Genomic DNA, 19,791 nt, shown 5'->3' with positions numbered 1-19,791 from the left:
GCCAATCAAAATTAACAATTGACTTCCGGTTATTATTCCGCACCTCCCCGCCACTACCACCACCGCCGCCACCTTCTCCCTTTTATTTCAAATTTCTCTTATCACGCGGCAATTGACGACGGTCTCTTTATTCCCCCCGACCATTTCTTCTTATTCTTGTTTAAAAAATTTTGTTTCTAAATGCGCGCACACACACACACACACAAGTCGAGAAAAAAGAAGGAGCCCGTCGGCGACAACGGCCTTCCATGTCGTGTCTTTTTACCCGAAGGGGGCGACACTCTTTGGATCTATTTTTCATCAAATGAGTATATAGCAAGTGGGAAAAAAAAAAATAAAAACAAAAGAGAAAAAAAGTTGAAGGAGAGAGACAGAGACAGAAAAGAGAATGGTAATAATAAAAAGGGGAGAAAACAAAAGAGCTAACGTCGGTCAAGGGAACAACAGAGCGTAACAGCGATGAGACGATTTAGCTAAAAAGAAACGAAACAAACAAAAAGAGCCTTTTTGTTTTGTTTCTTCTTTTTTTATTATGACGACTCTTCTTTCTTTTAGATGGCAGCGGATAAGACGGAAGCTGGAATGTGTTGGGCCGAAATCGAGGTGGCCATGCTACTACTGAGTACTGACAAAAAGACAAAACTATAGACACGTCAGGTCGTCTCTTTCTCTTAAGAAAATTGACGGCCAACTTGTGGACGAGTCCGGAAAACTTTACGAACCGAGTCGCGGCGTCGTGTGATGTCTCCCAAACGCCAATCAAAACACACACACAAAATGGTAAAATATAAATCCTAATCAGAGGAGACACCAGCAGGTCGCACGGCGGATTGACCACACGCAGGCCGGCGCACCGTTCGTTCGTTCACTGAATCACGTCCACGAGCAAAAAAAAAAAGAGAAAGAGAAAATACAAAAAGAAACAAGGCGATTTCACACACGAGGGATTCCCTAACACAAGTTTTTTTCGTTTTTAAAACTTAACGTCACCACAAGAAGAAATAAAGAGGGGGGAAACCAAATTAAAATGGAAGGGCGATTTACATCATTATCCCGGACAGGTGTTGGGCTGCTGCCGCTGGCAATTGGTTCAATTGCAAAATTTTTACGGGAGAGAGAAAGAGAAATAGTTTTAAAAAAAAGGGGGAAGAAACAAAACACTGGGCCGACGCAACACTCGCCAGGGCGCGAGCGAGGAGTAGACGCACACCCTAGTCGGGTTAGGGACTGGCGCTCCTACGAGTCCCTCCACGGGACAAAAGCAGCCCCGACCAAACCCAAGCCGAGGAGCCCCCAACGGTGGGGTGGCCAAAGGGGTGGTGATGGTGGTGGTGGGGGGTTGCGCACCAGAGTCGTCGCTCGGCGTCGTCGTTATCATCAGCGTCGGTGGGCGGTATAGGGAAAAACGACGAATGGGTGTGACATGCAGATGCGGGAGTCTGTGCAGCTGATGCCGCGCGCACCTCCCTCCTTATATTTCGCCTCCCTCCTTAAGACAAGACAGCACGAAGCAACGCGCCGAGACTAAAGCAGACACGCACACACAGAAAACGGGAGAGAGAGAAGCTGAACACACACACACAGGAAGAAAAGAAAAAAGGGGGGAAGCAGAGCATGACATTGGCGGAGGAGGAGCCCTTTCTCTCTCCCCCCCCCTCCACCCGTTCGTGAGATATTCCGGAAGTCCTGCGCAGACTCCGAAATGTTCCTCGCCACATCACCCCCAAAAGACTTTGCTGCTCTCTGCTCTCTGCTTCTTTTTTCTTCCTCTCGCGTGTGGATGATGCGAGGAAGCGTTGCTATTGTATGTACATCAACGATTGGCACACAACCGGGGCCACCCCGGTTCATCCTGCCCCTAAACTCCACGCCCCATTATCGCCTCGCACACATTTTCCCTGTTAACCGCGGGAGAGACTCACGATGTCGCCATATTGAGCCGTCGAAAAAAGATTATTAATCATTCCCATTTATTATTTTTACCGGGGGATTTTTTCTTTCTTTCTTTCTCTCTTGCCCAAAATTAAAAAAAAAAAAGGACAAATGAGAAGTTGTGACGAAAAAAGGGGGAACTTATTCCGTTTCTTAATGACATTTTGGGCTCTCCCGCAGAGATAAAAGACATTTCGGTTGCGTAGGTTGGCAGCCAGAAGCCAAAGGAGATCGTCCCACAGTCAAAGGGGAAGAAAAAAGAAAAAGACGCGAAGAGAAATCAAAACATTGTGAATGAATCTCACGTCGTCGACGACGACGACAACAACTGGAAACTACGAAACCAGCGGCTTCTCTTTTGCGTTAACATTTCTCTTTCTTTTTTTTCTTTTTTTTTGTTTCCCTTTCGGTCCAAGTAGCAAAAGGAAAAGAAAAGGAAGATGGAAGGCCTAAATTTCGACCAAAAAATATTCAAATCCAAAATTAAGGACAAAGATTTGTTTTATTTCTAACTGTTTTTGGTCGAGATTGTTTCGAGATTGCTATGGCGGATCAAATTTTCTAGTCTTGTCTTTTCCCACTGTCCGTATACGACGTAAATCTCTACAGATGTTTGCCTGGGCACAAGAGTGTGGAATGTTTTTGTGCCGAAAATTTCTCTCCGAGGGATGAATGAGAGCAGACCCAAGAATTCGCCAATCCCAAGTTTCCGTAGTGGCACACAACAGGTATTTGTGATTTTATTTCATTTCATTTTTTTGTCTTTTTCGGACAAACATCAAAACCGTCTCGGGGTATTTCTTCTAGTCAGACTGTCTAACCCCCTGGCTGCTGCTCTGACAAAAGAATCAAAAAAGAAGTCCACGGGATCATTCATTTGGAAGAATGTCACGTTCCTCTACTATTCCGCGCGTCTCCTCTTTCTTGAGCTTCTTTTTCTTCTACTTTTGGTTACTGGTATATAACTTCGATAAGCATCTCTTGAAAACCTTTCTTCTCCGTGTTATTTCCCTTCTCCGTTTTGATTTCGAGACAGGGGAAAAAATAAAAAAGAATGGAGAGGGGAGGGGAGAGGGAATGAAAGAAACAAAACACAAAATAGCTCGCCGTTGCATGTATAGCAGCAAAGACGGAAAGAGACACGATATGACCGATGACCGGCACGTTGGCTATGAGAAATCCATTGGATTGTGGAATTCCACCGCCAAGAAGAAGAAGAAGGAGAAGAATATGTCTCTTCCCATCTATCCTCTCTCTCTCTCTCTATTTTTCTCTCTGCTGTTTTGTACCTGTGTTATGGGGGCCACAACGTGAAATCAACATAATGGCGGTTGGGATTTCACAGACAGCGCCACCGTTTTTCCTTTTTTCTTTTCGGATAAGAGGGGAATCAAAAACACACACATAGCTACATGGACGGATGGATGGATGGATGGCAAGCTGGACCTACCAGTACCAGCATCGTCGACGCCGGCGACCTCCAAAGAGGATTACACACATATAAGGAGCTTTTGATTAATTAGCCCGATCCAATCAACTCGGAGTGGCTCAACTCTCCGTCCCTGCACATATCTTTTTTTCCCTTTTATATGACTGACTGACTACTACATTCTTTTCTTATTCTTTTTTATATTTGATTTCAGAAAGAAACGGGAGAACGGCCATCAAAATTCTCCTCAATCTCCTTCCCTCCCTTTTTTTAAAATACAAACCGAACCCAAAAGTGATGAACCTCGTTCGTCCACCTCAAACAGATTTACGTTTGCCATGCGCAGATTCACCTGCGGATGATCCTACGCTATTATTCAAATGAGCCAAACAGGTCGCAAGACAATAGTTAAGATAATTTGAACTCGACAAACGAGGGCAGTCGGGAAAAAAGAAAAGAAAAAAGAAAAAACTTTGGGAAAAGGGAATAATTGGACGACCACCTGAACGTCCCGGTGAATAATAAATGTAGACCCTAACCTGAAACTCGAATGCAATATCGGGTGTGGAATCGAATGTTATCCCCCCCCCCCCCCCCAACACACACACACACGAGAACCCTCTTTCGGGACTTAACCATGACACCATCGGCAGGTGACAGACAGGTGAAGCGGTCAATCGGAACGAACGGAAAACAAAAATAAGTCTTTCTACATATAACTCGACGCATTAAAATCGAGATAACGATGTTGGTTCAATTAGATATTTTGGATTCATTATCAATATTCCACACACGGGGGGCTTCGTTACACACGACTTGGGGAGATTAAGAGTATTCGACTCGATGACACCGGGAGAGGAGGGGGGGAAAGGGAGTCGGTCCGCTGCTACCCCGCTACTTGCAGCCAGCGCCTACTCCCTCGAATTGCATTTGTGTGTGTAATATACCCAAGTTCGATGATCGAGGCCGAGTCGACGATAAACAACTGAAATGAAATCTATTTTCTTTATTTGTCGAAAATCGGTGGGTGTGTTTTAGACGTCTGTGTGCGTAATGGGAAGTGCCGTGCGCGTAATCTCCCGTGTTTTTTAATCCAGAGAGCAGCTAAACTCGACTCGTGTGTACACAAGTTTAGACCCAAATCACCCACCGATACTCGTCCTCTCTAATCGAACCAGAAAAAGACAAGTCCAACTAGGAGAAACGTCAATCAAATCAATAATAATGTAATGCGGAATAATTCGAAAAATGTCGACCGTAAAAAAAGAGTCGGGTGACTTTGACGGATCGTTTCGGACATTTTCTCTTTTCTTTTTCTTCTTCTGTCAGGAGGGAAGGAAAGGACCGAGTTCAAAAGCAGAAAATTCATTTGCAGGTCTTTTATTCTGAATATTTATATATTTGTGTTGGCTCGTTTCTTTATTTTTCTTTCGTGCATACTCTCTCTCTCTCTACGTGTGTGTATGTGCACTTCTATATACGGTATTGATCTCTCGGCGAGGAGCGATCGAGCTCGTTTCAAACGCAAACTTTAACGCGGCCATGACTGCCGAGTCGACGTGAAGGAATGGAATCGATATCACGAAGGACCGAGCCCAACATAACAAACGATTTAGGCCTAGATGTGTGTTGGTGCAATAGACTCTTCCATAGACACATTCCTCCCGTGTTTCTGACCATTATTACCGATGAGGTTTGATCGAAATTCTTTCAAGAAATCTATCAGCCAAACGGAAAGACCCAAAAGAAAAAGTGAAATAAGAAATAATAATAATTAAAAAATAAAGAAAATAAAAGAAAAAAGATGGAAATAATTCTTCTTAAATGGAAGAAACCCGAATCTGACAGAACCGGTTTAAGTGGATTGGTGGTGGTGGTATATAGTGGCGGCAAGTTGTTTTTGATTTCGACATTTCTCTTTTCTCTCTTGTTGTTTTCTACTCATTCTGACGTTTAGAGACTTCAACTTTGCAAGTTTTTTTGTTTCCAGTCAGAGAGTCAATAGTGTGCAGACTACCCGGAAAGAGGGCCAGCAGGGGGGAAACACAAGACACATCCAGCAAGAAATAGAAAAAAAGGGGTCCAGCCGACATTGAACAGTCAACCAGAACGTTTGTTGTCGATATTAAAAAAAAAAGAAATGGTAAATAAAATTTAAAAAAAAAAAAAAAAAGTTTCATTTTGAGGAAAAATCCTATACGGTTGTGGTTGCACACAACGCTAACCAGAAATCAGTTGACCAAAACGGAACGAAAAAAAAAATAAATTTTTTCTTCTAAAAGAAATCACACAATTACGAATGTTTCTTTTTTCCAAAAACGAAATAAATTGTGACTAACGAAGGAAGAAGAAAGAAAAAAAAAATATGTGTTTGAAATCAACTGACCTTTGGCAGAGGCCAAGACGGTGTGGCGTGGCCGGACTCGTGCGGAAGCGCATTGACACTCTTCCGAGCACAAGAGACTCTCTACCACACACACCCTGAACCAGACACACAGACACACACACAGAATCACTTGGCACACTCGTCCGGCGCTCACTTGGAACACTCAAAAGAGATTCTTTCAGTGTTTTAATCCACAAAAAAATTGGTCGAAGCCAAAAAAAAAAACACTCACAAATATCGTTTTGAATTTGTTTAAGCAACCAAAAACAAATCCGGTCAGCTGTCGGACCGATCCGCCGGTTGATGTTGGTTCAATGTCGGCATCGCCATAATTCCGATCAACCGTCCGCCAACAACAAGAAAAAAAAAGCAATTTCTCAGTAATTTTCTTTTCTTCCCTAATTTCAATTATCAAGGTGGTCTCTGTTCGTGTCACCTTGTCGACGATGCCATTCGTTGTTAATTGAAATCAAAAAGACCCCAAACTTTTTTTTTTATCTTCACGAAATTTTTGCGGGAGAAAGGAAAAGCACGGAACAACACAAATCACTTAAAACATCACTGATTTTCTCCTCGACGATAAAAACCAAATTGAACGGAACCAAAAAATAAAAAAGATGAAAAGGATCAAAAGTTGTTGTTGTTGTTTTTTTGGCAATTTTGGAATGGAGAAACTGTCAAGTGCCGTCGTGGGACAAGACGGGGGGAAATCAATCGATTCCGTGTGCTGTTTCGGTGTTTTTCTATTTTAAGCGAAATAATTTTTTCCTGATCTTTTCGCATGGGGGTCGAGAGCGAAAAGCCCGCACAAGACAAAATAACACACACACACACGGAGGAGTAGGAGGAGGAGCGGGGGCCTCGCAGCAACACACTCACACACTCTCACACGACGAAAAAAGAACGCGGGTTGAGCGCGCGGGCGCGACACGACACGGCGAGGGTCACGGGCCGACTGACGGCTTGTCGGCCGGCTGACCACTTGCACCAAAAGCGAAAAAGAACTCGGAGGTGGAAAAAAAAGGAGGAGGAGAAACAGTCTCGGTGGGGTGGAGGCAAAGGCGCAGGGGGGAGGTGGGATAAGGGGGGAAACACACACACACACGTACTACGTCTATACGGACGCACGGTGGGCGCATTAGAGTGGCTCCTATGTGCACCGTGTGCGTAGTCAAAGGGAAGCAAAGAGGAGGAAACAAGGAGGAGCTTAAGCTCCGCCTCTTTTAAAAGCCACGGTCTTTCATACGTACAACTCTGTGTGTGTGTGTGTGCGGTGCGCCATGGATGCCCAGGCTTCGATGTGTGTGTATACTACGCGCCGGATCGAGGGGGGAATTTTCATGCTCGAAAACTTTTCACTACTACTAGGAGCTAAATTCTCATTTTCAGTTGTTTTTTGTTTTGTTTTGTGTGTGTGTTTTTTTTTTCAATGCGCAGGCTCGATTCGCGCGCCACCTGTCGGCGTACCGCCCACTTTTATCGTCTATCCTTCCATACGAACGACGGCTCACAGCCCCGCGAAGAAGAAGAAGAAGAAAAGATAGCACTCAGCATGCGTGTTGTCGTCCACCGTGAATAATTACAGGTGAAAGATGAAAAATGATCAAATTCTTTTGGGCCTTTTCGATCGAATTTACACTTAACTCGATGGGCGATTCGATCGGCCGGACTCATTTGTATGCCAAATCAAACGGATGCGACAGCAATGGACAAGCCCAACCGGTCCGTACCCTATAGCACCTTACACCCCCATTGTCACCTGACTTTCTTCTCCCATTTCAAGACGTGTGACCCCTATTGACCTCGTTTTTTTTTCTCACACCTGGGCCGCCCTTTCACCTCCCTCCCTCCCCCTTCGTACACAGGTGTTCCCGATTTTGAAAAGCCACCAAGAATTCAGATTGATTTCTATTCTTTACCTTTTCTTCTTCTTCTTCTCCTTCTTCTCATTTTTCTTTTTATGTTCATTTGATTTGAACAAAAATTCAGGTATGCGATCTCGAAGAACAAGGGAAACCGAACACACACACACACAAATAAAGAACTTGGAAAAATCCAAAGCGAAAAAATAAAATAAAAAAATGGTGATGAAGAAGAAATGAATAAAAGAGGAATCAAACAGTTAAAAGAAAGAAAGAATGAACGAACGAATGAACGAAAAACAAGCCAGGGCCAACATTAGCATTGGGGCGGTAAGTTTTGTTTTTTTCTCTTGAAATCGTTGGGATGCCAACCTCTGCGTGTGTTAAATAGGCTTCAACGCCGAGAAACCCCCTGGAATAAAAAAAGAAAAAAGAAGAACCTAACCCAAACTGTCCGTCCCATCCATCCGTTTGAGCACGGCGATGATCTATAAGGAGGCGAGATGGTCTGGCATGTGCGGCCCCGTCCCGAGAATAAACCACCCCCCGTCCACACACATGACAGCTCCTCGTTCTCCTTAAACTCCTCGTCCCTATATAAAACCCCCCTTAGACGAAATAAAAGAAAAATCGAAAGCAGCGCATAATCATAACAATAAAAAAAAGGGGAAAAAAAATCCGAAATTCCCGCCGGAACATATAGATACATATATATTCTACAAATAGTTAAGAAAAAGAAAAAAAAAGACTGATGTTGGATAGGAAAGAGAGATCGGTTCGTTTCCCCAGTTGCTCCAACTGTAAACATCGTTGGGGACATGCTGAGCCGGACGGTATCTAGGGCCCTGACTGTCTGTTGCTGGAACGAAAGAAAAACAAATGTGTTGTGTAATAATAATAATCAGAAAATTTAGATTCTCCCATTCTTTTTCCCCTATAAAAGATTTGTTTTTTTAGTTTTTCTTTTTTTTTCAAAGTGAAATTTCATTTGATATATATACACCAGAGCCATTTATTTTCTTGTTGCTGGAACCTACCACCAGCGAGAGAGCCCCAGCTTAATTCCAGCCCGGCCCTACAGCGTTGATCTTTCTTCTTTCTTAGCTTGTTTAATGGATGATGCCCAGCACATACACGACGGTGATTCGATTCATTGCCTAATCGAGGAGCTGATGCTGAGCCCTGATGCCGGGGCTGCTGGCATATAAAGAAAAGAAAAAGAGAAAAAAAATCTTCTCCCCAAAAAAATAAGAAGAAGAAGAAGAAGAAGAAGAGAAAAAGAAACCAAAGTTGGGAATGTGTTGTGTTGCTCTTTGGTTTCGGTCATCGTCAATGGGGGGTCTCTCTTTGCTGACTCTCTCAGAGTCCCTGTGTATGTGTGTGTGTGTGTCTGTGTCGCTGATCCTCCCGCCGATAGAGTTGAATCGCTCCGAAGAACCCAGGCCCTACGTTCCGTGTGTGTGTGTGTGTCTCTTCCTTTTTTCTTCCTTTCTTTCTTTCCATCCCCGTGTCCGCGTTATCGATCGCTCTTTCTTGTTTGATGGATGAGGCAGACAGGAGGAGAGACAGTCTCTTTCTCTCTCTCTCGGTAACCGTTGGATAACACACGCGTAGCCTTATGCAACTCCGCCGAGGTGCAGTGCAATGTAACAACAGGCCGCAGCTACAACCCGGAGCCGAGAAACGGGAAGGAAGGAGGAGCCAGGAGAAGAGAGTGTGGGCAATTCCGACAAAATGGAACCCCCCATTTGCGTCGGATTCCATTCCGATGGGCAGAAAAGAAAAAAGAAGAAGAAAACGGCGTCGTGAATTGTGGACGACGTTCGCCTCCTGCGACACTAGGCGACGCATTAAAGAGATAAATAACAGATGGAAACAGCCCAAAAGAATAAGAGCTGGGGAGAGAACCAAGACCATGAAGATCTCCAAATAGTTGAGACATGTTATGTAAGCAGCAAAGTAACGTAGGAGATTTGTTTCTCTTTTGTCGCCGTGAAACAATTCCATATTTTCTCCTTTTCAACTATTGAATGTGGTTTTTAATACTTTGTGCAGATTTTACGCGTCACGAGAGAGAGAAGAGAGGCAGCAACCCGAAAATGTTTGTGTGTGTGTGTGTATATAGGCTAACTGCTGGGCTGGCGTGAATTTATGGCCGAAGCAAGCGCGCAGGTCGGCGCGAGCTCGCCTAGAGGCATCCCAACAACAACAACTTACACACATTCAACAGCCGAATAAATAACAAATAGACTTGGTGGATATTATTCCCCCCCACCCAACGTCTAGTTAAATAATTTACAGAAAGAAGTAAAAATAATAAAACAACGGAAAAAACGGAATGAAAAAATTCTTGGGATCCAAAGGAATGAGGGGTGGTGGTGTGTAGACGCAACGCAACACACAAACACACACACCGATCGCATTGGAATAAATCACGAGATCCCCCCACAGTCAACGCCGGGGTTACGTCTCTTAACAGCAGGTTCACGAACCGATCAAATGAATCTCTTTCCTCTTCTATTTTTACTATTTGTTTATTTGAGTTTGGAATTTGTTTGAGTTTCAAATCAGCTGGAAATTGAGAAAAGAGAGCCGGCATTCCAATGTGTCGGGTCCGATACACATCAGTAATGTATCGATACGTTAGCGCAAGCGAAAAAAATAAATAAATATTTAAAAAAAAATAATTCGAAATTCGAAATTCCTTGTCGTTTCAGGTGTGGCGGCTTTGGTGCGGATTAGATTTTGGTTCCCATTTCCCACCGTCTTCCAGCGACTATCCGCAAGGTCCTTCCGCAACCGAGTGCGCACAGCGAGACGCTCGTGGGCGGGCAGATAGTGATGGAAGAAAGGAGAAGAAGTCAAAAGAGAAGAGAGAGAGAGAAAAAGCCAGAGAATGAAAGAATGAAGGAGGGATCAAAAAAGCCAAGAAAAAAGGCTAAAAGGGACTGACAGCTGGGGCGGTAACTGGGCGGCCATTAACAGGTCAGCCTCCCGCGCGCGGCTCGGTCGTAAAAGTCCGCTACTATACAACCCCCCGGACCAAAAAGAAAGAAGAAGAAGAAATACCCAAATGTGTGTGTGTGTTCCCTCATTCTCTTTTCTTCCTTCCTTCCTTTCTCATCTTCTTCTTCTTCTTCTCCTGAGGTCACAGAGAAAATGAATTACGAGACGACACTACTAGTACTACTACTACAACCAACCAACTGGTATAACTACCAACTGCCAGCCCGGCCCAAGATGAGAAAAATAGCATTAATTCTTCATTCTCTTTAGTTTACCGGGTCGTCTACTCTTTTTCTTTTTAGCCAAAGAAAAACACGTCCAGAAAGAAGAAAAAAATGTTATTTTTTTATAACCGTCTTTCGCCACACGCGCATCCGCACAGAAGAAAAGACACATTTGTGTATGAATGTGTCTATGAATCCATTTCCGGCGTTTTGTCAACGCGGGACCATCTTTTTTTTCTTCTTCTTCCCCACGTTCTTTCGTCGTGTGTCCAGTCCAAAAGAAAAGGGAAAAAAACTTTACGAGACTATCCGTTTTTTTCCCAGCCAACAACGAGAGAGAGAGAGAAAAAGGGGGAAAATGACAAGAAAAAGAAAATGGTTGATAATATATTACAGAAATGAATATCAAATTGATTTCCCCCTTTTTCTCTTTTCTCCTACCCCGAAGAGACGAAGAAGAAGAAGAAAAAAAAAATTCAAATCATTTCGATCGTCGTCGTGAATTTTATGTCGCGCGCTGGAGATGAGTCCCCCGGTCCGTAAATGGTCAGGATGGATAACAAAAATAAAAAAAAAAAAGAAGAAGAAATGGGAAAAAATTTGGTAGATGCAAATGTTTTTCTTCTTCTTCTTTTTGCGCCGTTTGCCCGTCCATCCGTGGAGCTCCGAAAATCCCCTTAGGTCTTACAAAACAAATGACAACGAAAAGAAGCAACGCGACAAGTTTGAAAATTTTCGCCTTTTCTTCGCGTCCCTCCAATTTGTTTGTTCTTCACAGCGAAAAAACAAAAAAAAACAAAATCAGTCGATTGTTTCTCTCCTTTTTTTTCTATTCCATTTCGTCATCCTCTATTATTCCTCCGAGCCTTATTTTATATTTCTCTCCCATGTCCGTGTGTGTGTGTGTGTCGTGTCAACGTGCCGCCCCACCAAAAAAGACAGAAAAAAAAGTATCTCTCTCTCTGGCGGCAACGGCGGCGAAGAGCAATTAATCGCCAAAAGGTAAAAAGGTTTTCCCGGGGCATGTCACCGGTGTATATATGAGACTCTACTACTCCCAAAGTCCTGGGCGCTTCGGTTTCTTTTTAAGTTTCAACCTTCCTGGAAACCTCTCTGGGATCTTTAAAATGCGCAATTCAAACCTTAATGACAGTGTCGCAAAAGCCAAAAGGGAAGACGGGGGGGAAAATGAAAACAACAGACGAAAAAAAAAAAACCTTTTATCTTTGGCCAAGGTGTATCAAGCTCATCACTATTCCCTGCTTCCCAGTTTTACAACTTTAAGAGAAGAAAAGCAACAAACTAAAGTGAAAACCTCCCAAAAAAATGGAAGAAAAAAAAATCTCGTTCGATTTTGCGTGCAAACGATTGAGCACCTGCTCAAAATATTTTGAAAAAAAAAATCACGGCGGTTTAGTCGAAATTCGGGTTTTTCCATCCTCGACGGGTATCTCTTTAGTGTCGGTTGGAAAAAGGTAAACGGAGATTGAGAAGGGTTAAATCTGCCACTCACGGGCGACGAAAAGGAAAAACAAGACGAAAGAAAATCGATAAAAGTCCGGACCGAAATCTAAGCGACGTGTTTCTCGGCCAACAAACGTCGAAATTAGTACAACAACAACAACAACAGCAGATGGGGGGGGGAAAGGGAAAAACAGGATCGGTCGGAAGAAAAAAAAAACAACAACAAGCGATCGAGTCACAGATTGAATTAGACTGATGGTGTCCACCTCAAATCGGACAAGAAAGGTAAGAAAAGGAGAGACACGGAACACAATAAGACAAAAACCGTGAACGGGCAAGTAAATCAAATGTAAACTCTTTTAAGAAAAAAAAAAAAAAAAGAAAAAAGAATTACAAGAGACCGGTCGGCTTTTTCTTCCTTTGTCTTTCAATTCCCGATAGCCTCACGACGATACACGGATCACGTCCTTTTAGTTCTTGTCTCCAATATCAAAATCAAATAGCGGTACAACAAATGAAGGAATCTTTTTTTTTGTTTTTCTTTTTCTTTGGCCTTTTCCTTTCGAATCACGTTAAAAGCCATTGGGGGGAAATGAAGGGAAATGTTACTGGTTCTCTCTCCTTTAATTTTCTTCTTCTTTTTTTTTACACAACAACAACAACAACAACAAGCCTCGAGGGCAAATTGTCCCATGGCCCTTTGTGTCTGTCGCCTTCGTCCACGAATTCAAATTCAAGAAAGACAAAAAAATAAAGGAGAGGGGTCAAGCCTTGTGTTAATGCCTGCTCGCACACGTTCCTCACCCACTCATCCGCGCTCCACTCCGCCGGCAATGATGATGTTTTTCGCATCGTCAATTTTGGAATCCATCCAGCAACAACATGAAGAAGAAGAAGAAGGAGAAAAGTTGAGAGGGACAAACGAAACAAACAAACCACAGAGTTCCAGCGACCGCGGATGGGCGCGCAAAGTTACCAGGACCGGACCCCAAAGAACGTGGCGGCCGACAACGGCGGACGCCAAACACACACAAGAAACACACAAAAAAATAAATTTCCCTCGACTTAAAAGTTTTTTTTCCACATCCATTATAAAACCCCCTAAACAAATTTTTGTTTTTGAAAAAAAGTTTGTTTCCCCCTAATTCTGTAAGAGGGAGGACTGGTTTTTAAATGCAGTGGGGTCACTCATTTGTGGAACGGGCAGCAGAGCTTCATCCACGGGAAAAGGTTATTTGGCGGCGACTGTTATTTTTTAAAAAGAGACGGACCAAGTGGTACGGCGACAACATCTTTCTATTGGCGTCTCGGTTGCGTGTTTTATTCTTGTATGCAAAAAAAAGAAAAAAAATGTCAAAACCCCCTGCCGCCTTGGTTGTCTTTGGATCACGATGATATGATTCACACACAATAGACATAACACACGTTAGACATTCAACAACAACATCACCGGCCGGATGGATGGATTGTCTCTCTCGTCGTCTGTTCCAACTGTGGAATTTTCTCTTTTGTTTTCTTTAGGTTATTCATTTCCTTTCCTCCCCTTGTGAACCCACACACAAAAGAGAGACACTCTGGTGACAAATCTTCAATGAGGAAATAACTTTTCTTTAAATAAAAAAAACAATAAAATTATAAAAGAACTGCGACAATCAAAGTTTGAGGCAAAAGAAAAAAGGAAAACGAAGGTTAACATGCAAGTCGTCGAATAAAATCTACGCAGATTTTGTATAATTATTCAACAGATGACAATCAGATAGATGCATTCCCCAGTCTTTGAATGATCGTTCCCTTGATTCTATAAAGTGAATTCTTTGTTTTGGGAAAACCTTGACGAGGACCAGTAGAGAGTTTAGTGGTAGAAGAAGGTAGAATAAGAAAAAAACCGAATACGACGAAGGTGTTCCAATGGAATTTGATTGTGTTGCAACCGGTTTCTTTTTTATCCTTTTCAATTCTCCCCTTTTTTTCTACCGCACACACACATACACACACACCTTGCAAAGCAAAAGAATCTCCCCAGTTTTCAAAATAAATAAACAAAAACCCATTTCGTCCATCACTCCTCGACCATTCGTTTCTAACCCAAGGCAAATCAATGCGAGATGTGCCGCCCCTGCACAATCTCGGTACCACACACACACACACGTTACACAGCCATAAGGCGACACGTACCCCTGGAGAAAAAAGAAAAGGAAACGACAAAGCTTTATTTTTCCAGGGGGGTAAGAGAAAAAAACACACACACACCGGGGTTCCCAGGTAGAGAAAACATCATCCAATCCCGATGTCTGTTTTTGTATAGACACGTTGACATCACCAAATAATCTTTTTTTCTTCCCCCCTCAAATATTACTAGGACGCATGAAATAAACAATATAACGTCTCTCTCTCTCTTATTCTTTTTTGTAATCATTTTCTTTGGGGATTGGACACCCCATTCGGAGGAGCTCCAACGGTTTTCCCGTCCCCTCTCCTGACACTCATTTCCTGGGTGAGGTGGAAAGAAAAAAAGGAAAGAAAAGAGATTCTCCTTTGACTCGTTTAAGAAAATAGCCCAGCGCCGTGCTCAAACATATACACATCTCCGTTGCTGCTGCTGCTGCTGCTTTTCTTAGTATAAGGGATAGATGTTATACACAGTGAGTAATCCCTCACCCCTCTGTTATTCCTCTTTCGCCCCTTCGTCTTCTTCTTCTTCTTCATCGTCTTTATGTGTGTCGCACTTAATCCTATTACGTACGGACGGATAGACGGACGGTCTTCTCTCTCTCTCTTTTTTCGACGATACTCTACACACACACACACACTTTCGGGTTTGTGTGTGTGTGTGTGAGAGCGTTGGATTCTTCGAGATCGCCCCGAGGAGAGACCGCTCGCGTTCATATATCGTGAACGCGTGCGCCAAATTTTTTTTGTGTGTATTTGTGTGTGTGTTGGGTATTTTTAATCTTTGACGATGATATTATTCCCCCTGCGGTTACCCGTTTGGTTCGGTTGGCTTGCAACGACTATAGGGAAATGTTGGTATCAAAAACATTTCGTCACCGGTTTGATGATCCCGGTCGCTCTTCTTCTTCTTTTTCTGTTCGCGTCTGCGTGTAATTGAAAAATTCCCTCGTCGGCTCGTCTCTTTCAATGGGAAAACAACTCCTCCTCCCCACCTATAAATTAACTTTTTCCTTCCTTCCTCCTTTTCATTTCTTAACAGATGAACACACGAGATGAAACCAACACATTGCAAAGAAGAAGAAGAAGAAGAAGAGATAAAAAAAAAAGGAAAACACACAGAGATGTAACAGCTGTCGAGGGAGAAATGTTTCTTTTGGCCCGAGTCTTGTTGCTTTTATAGACCCAAGAAAGAAATTCCATTCGATTATTATTTTTCTTTTTTCTTCAATGGAAATTATTGCAGAGTGCGCGCATTCGTTCAAAAGAGCAGACATCCAAACCCATCCGCACTGAAGGAACATGTGAATGAGGTGCGGTCACTGCACTCCCGCACGAGACAACATGAAGGAAAAAACTATCGTTTAAAAAGTTGGAAAAAAAAGCCAAAAATCCAGTCATCCAATCACACGGATCTCTTAATTTTCCTCCTTTCGCTTCTTCAAACAAATTTTTTTTTTTTAAGATAAAATTAAAATGAAAAAAACAAAAACAAAACAAAACAAAATTAATTATTTCGTTTTTTGTTTGTTCTTTTTTTTCTTTATCTTTCTTTCTTCATCTTCTCATGAAAAAGAGGGCGGGGCTGAGCGGCGTATTTCATCATCATCATCATTATCGTTTCGTGTGTGTGTGTGTATTGTTGAGGCCCGCGCGCGCACACGCTCCCGTGAGAGACGATGATCAAACTAGTAGCAGCCAGAGAGTCCCGTGGCAGTTAAGCTCGACTCATTATGTGTCTCCCCCCTTTAGCCAATCGCCTTTTGTCTTTTCGAGGAGCTACCGAGAGCGGCTGCCGGATTTCATTACGCCGCAAAAATGACGCCATGGCACACCAACATTTTTCAATCAAATGTCAAAAAAACATTCGGCCGTCACCGCTCGCCTCATTATATTTCATCGACTCACGGCGGACGTCGTAATCGCAGAGTTCAACAACACACATTCCTCTTCTCAACGTTTCAAAAAATGAATTTGGTACGTTGTAAGTTCAATAACCCGCCGATGACGATATCATTAATTTGCCCGCAGTACCTACCAGTGTGTAATCCTCCCCCCTTCTTGTCTAATTGCATGCGCTTCTTATCTTTTGCCAGAGAGACTTTGTGGTAAAGACTGTGAGCTTCTTCTTCTTCTTAATGTTTTTTTCTTTTCAATCCCCTCTTATATCCCCGAACTGAAAAAGAAAAGAAAAGAAAGAAAAGTGACGATGGATGGATGGAACATTTATCTACCGACAGACGAGCGGAGCTGCTGCTGCCATCCCCGAGTTTGGTGGTGCGGAACGAGCAATGTGCTGCACGCTATATACTCTGTGTGTTATTCGTATCAAACTGACTGACTATACACATATATCGATGGAGGCGGGCACATTATATATTTTTATATTACATAAAAAAAGAGAGAAATAACAAAAAAATAAAGGAAAAAATAAGGGGGACCTGTCCCCTCTCCTTTTAACCGCCCACCTAATCTTCTCGAATCGACGACTCCCTCTTTAGTTATTTCATATCATTTTTATTTCTTCTTTCTTTCCCTCTCTCGTCTTTCGCTTGTTGTTGTTGTTAACTAAAGGCAAAGAACTCGAGTCGAGGGGGCAGGTGATTGTTGTATTTGTATTTCGAGGAACGAAACGACACGATCAGACAACCGACCGATTTCTTCCTGTTCAAATAACAGTTAGCGTGCGTTACACATAATACACATTGCCAAACGAATTTTTAAGGAGTTCCCCACCCGCCTCCCACCGATTTTTGTTTGGGAGTGTCTCGCATTACAATCCGTGTGCGACTCCGATGTGTTTTTCTTTTTTTTTTCCTTTTTCTTTCTAGATTTATACTCAACTATAAATGGTCGAATAAGTCAAAGACACAGTCCCGAAGTCTTTCGTGAGGCACGAAGATAAAAGAAAAATCAAATGGAATATAAAAACATCAAGAAAAAGAATAAGAAGAAGAAAAGAAAAGATGTTGATGGGATCGGAATAATAAGGACGTGGTGGTACGGGGTGGAGGTGGCCTTATTAAAAATCATTTCGGCAACAATCAGCCCCCGAGCGTAATTCATCTTCGTCTCTTATTTCTTCTTAACTGACGGCAGTGCGGGGGGAACGAAAGAAAAAAAAAGTCACCTTCTCCCAACAGTTGGGGGGAGGAAGAAGAAGAAGAGGTGGATGAGAGAGAAATCCACACACACACACACACAGCGAAAAGGAAATATATAATAATCTAAAACAGGTATATAAGAAAGAAAAAGAGAACTCTGACAGTGACGCCGACCGTCTGATTGCCATTGGCTTTTGCTCTCTCTAATTATACCATGATTATTACTTCTCTCTCTCTTCCTTCTTTCTATATATTCCTCCACTTGTTCCGAGCTTCTAGATGAATCTGACGAGAAACCTTCACTGTTTGTACGTACCTCCTTTTCGACTTGTCACGAGAATTTCAAACCCATACAGATAGCGAAGGGCGCCTCCGCTTTCCAGCTTGTAATTACACACATCTACTGTGCATACCTTTTTTTTTTTTTTCCTTTCCTTCCTTCTACCTTTGGGAGGGGGAGGAGATCATCGGTTTGATGACGACACCCGAAAGATGAGCCAGACTCGTAATTAAATTTTTGCTTCTATTTTTTTGTTGTTGTTGTTTGCCTTCGCATAAAAGAAATACGAGTAATGAGTGACACGACAGTCCGAGTCTCTGATCTTGTTATTATCCACAGACACACAAACGGTTCTTTCTTTTCTTTTTTTGCCTTTTGCGTATTTGATGCAGTTATATAGCGAGGGACAGGTAAAGTTTAATTATCAAAAGAAGAAGGAGAAAAGGGAGAAAAATAAGAATAGGAGGAGGCCTCCTTTCCGTGTTCTAATTACACAGCTGCAGGGTCGGTCTGTTGGGTTCATTTGAAAATGTGTTTTTTTTTTTCTTCTTCTTATTCTCTTTTTCTGTTGTGGGGGGGATTTTGATTGACATTTTCTTCTCCTCGACTTGTTTGGGAAAGTTTCTTCCTTTTGAAAGAAAGAAGAAGAAGAAAAAAAAAGAGACACACGACGTGTGTGTCAGTTGTACAAGGCAACCGAATTAACATAATTCATTATTTCGTTTTAAACTGATCGAAGTCACGAATAAATAATAAGCCAGCCGAAATGTGTGTGTGTGCGCCTGTGTGTCGAAAAGTTTATTCGCCCTCCCATATAGGAACCCGCAGCGCCGACGCAGCGCGTACACTCCAGTAATAAAGTTCTTTGATTCCCAATCAAAAATGAAAAAAATAAAAATAAAATAAAAATAGAAAATGTTAGAGAGAGAGACAACAACAGTGGCGTGATGGTCAGCTCGTGAAAACTTTGCGTCTGCTGTGTCTTTTTCCCGTCTGTTTTCCGTGAACTAACGTCGAACTCCCCCCTCCCCCCCCCCCCCACTTCTATCTAGCCAACTTTGAAAACCCTCATCACCTGGCCCTGTGTGTTTGATTAGAACGAAAGAAAAGAAAAGGTAAAAAGAAAGAAAAGAATCGCCCTTCGCTCAACTGTCGAATGGCCGCAGCATGTCCATGTTTTTTGCCCTTGTACACTAACACACAGTTCACATAAAGAGAGTTATGTATGTATATATATATGATCGCATAGAGAGGCACATAAAACTTCTCTCTCTCTCGCGCTGCTCCCGCTGTCTATATGCGCTGGACCCGTTCAACGCCGGAAAAAAGAAACAGAAAAAAAAAAAAAAAAAAGAAAAGAAAAAAAAAAAAAGTTTGCCACCAAACAACAACAACAGAAACCAGCCGTTCGACCGTTGGCGTCCACCTTATAATACCGGCGTCGGCCGGTGGTGTGTGCACCGGGCAAATCATCAACTGGACTTTCTATCCCATCATATATATTATTATATCATTGGAGATATAATAGTATAGGTCCATCTCCATAGCAAAGGCTATCGACACGCTATATTCAACTTTTCCAAACCCTTTAGTATCGTATACGTCCCCCCCCCCCTCACCCTTTTCCTTAACCCCCCTCTTCTTAGCCTTCCGTTCACTTTACCAGACAGTCATCGACCAGTAAGCCCATTGCCACAATAGTCTCTCGTGAATCCCTCGTGATCCATTAAGGGACTCGGTTAAACGGTGGAAAAAAAATATCCAATCAAAAAGTTGAAATTGAATTTATTATTTTGTGGGTCAGAATTCGCTACTAACGCCAGCGGCAAACAAAAGGGGCAAAAAAAAAGTAGTTCACGCAGAGGAAATGTCAAGTTTTTCACGGATTTATAAACAGGTCCGCAACCAGTCGAGTAATTTGAATAGACAATATGG

The 19,791-nt window shown here is 42.7% G+C and overlaps 1 protein-coding gene across 6 annotated transcripts in view; it reads right to left on the bottom strand.

Annotated features, from left to right (window-relative positions):
- Window positions 1-19,791, bottom strand: part of LOC124330698 (zinc finger homeobox protein 4-like) — an 87,935-nt gene that overhangs the window by 34,522 nt on the left and 33,622 nt on the right. For 3 of the 6 annotated variants that reach the window (XM_046788737.1, XM_046788742.1, XM_046788741.1), the window contains exon 1: window positions 5,748-6,695. The exons of 2 other annotated variants lie outside the window; for them this stretch is intronic. The gene's annotated coding sequence lies outside the window, so the exon portion shown is untranslated. Of the gene's footprint in view, window positions 1-1,044; window positions 1,209-5,747; window positions 6,696-19,791 lie in introns of those variants that run through there. One more of the 6 variants, XM_046788740.1, reaches the window with a different exon arrangement.

This window comes from Daphnia pulicaria, chromosome 1 (genome assembly GCF_021234035.1).
Source record: "Daphnia pulicaria isolate SC F1-1A chromosome 1, SC_F0-13Bv2, whole genome shotgun sequence".
Taxonomy (NCBI): domain Eukaryota; kingdom Metazoa; phylum Arthropoda; class Branchiopoda; order Diplostraca; family Daphniidae; genus Daphnia; species Daphnia pulicaria.
Note: the sequence above shows the minus strand (reverse complement) of the source record. Positions and strands in the feature narration are given on the sequence as shown.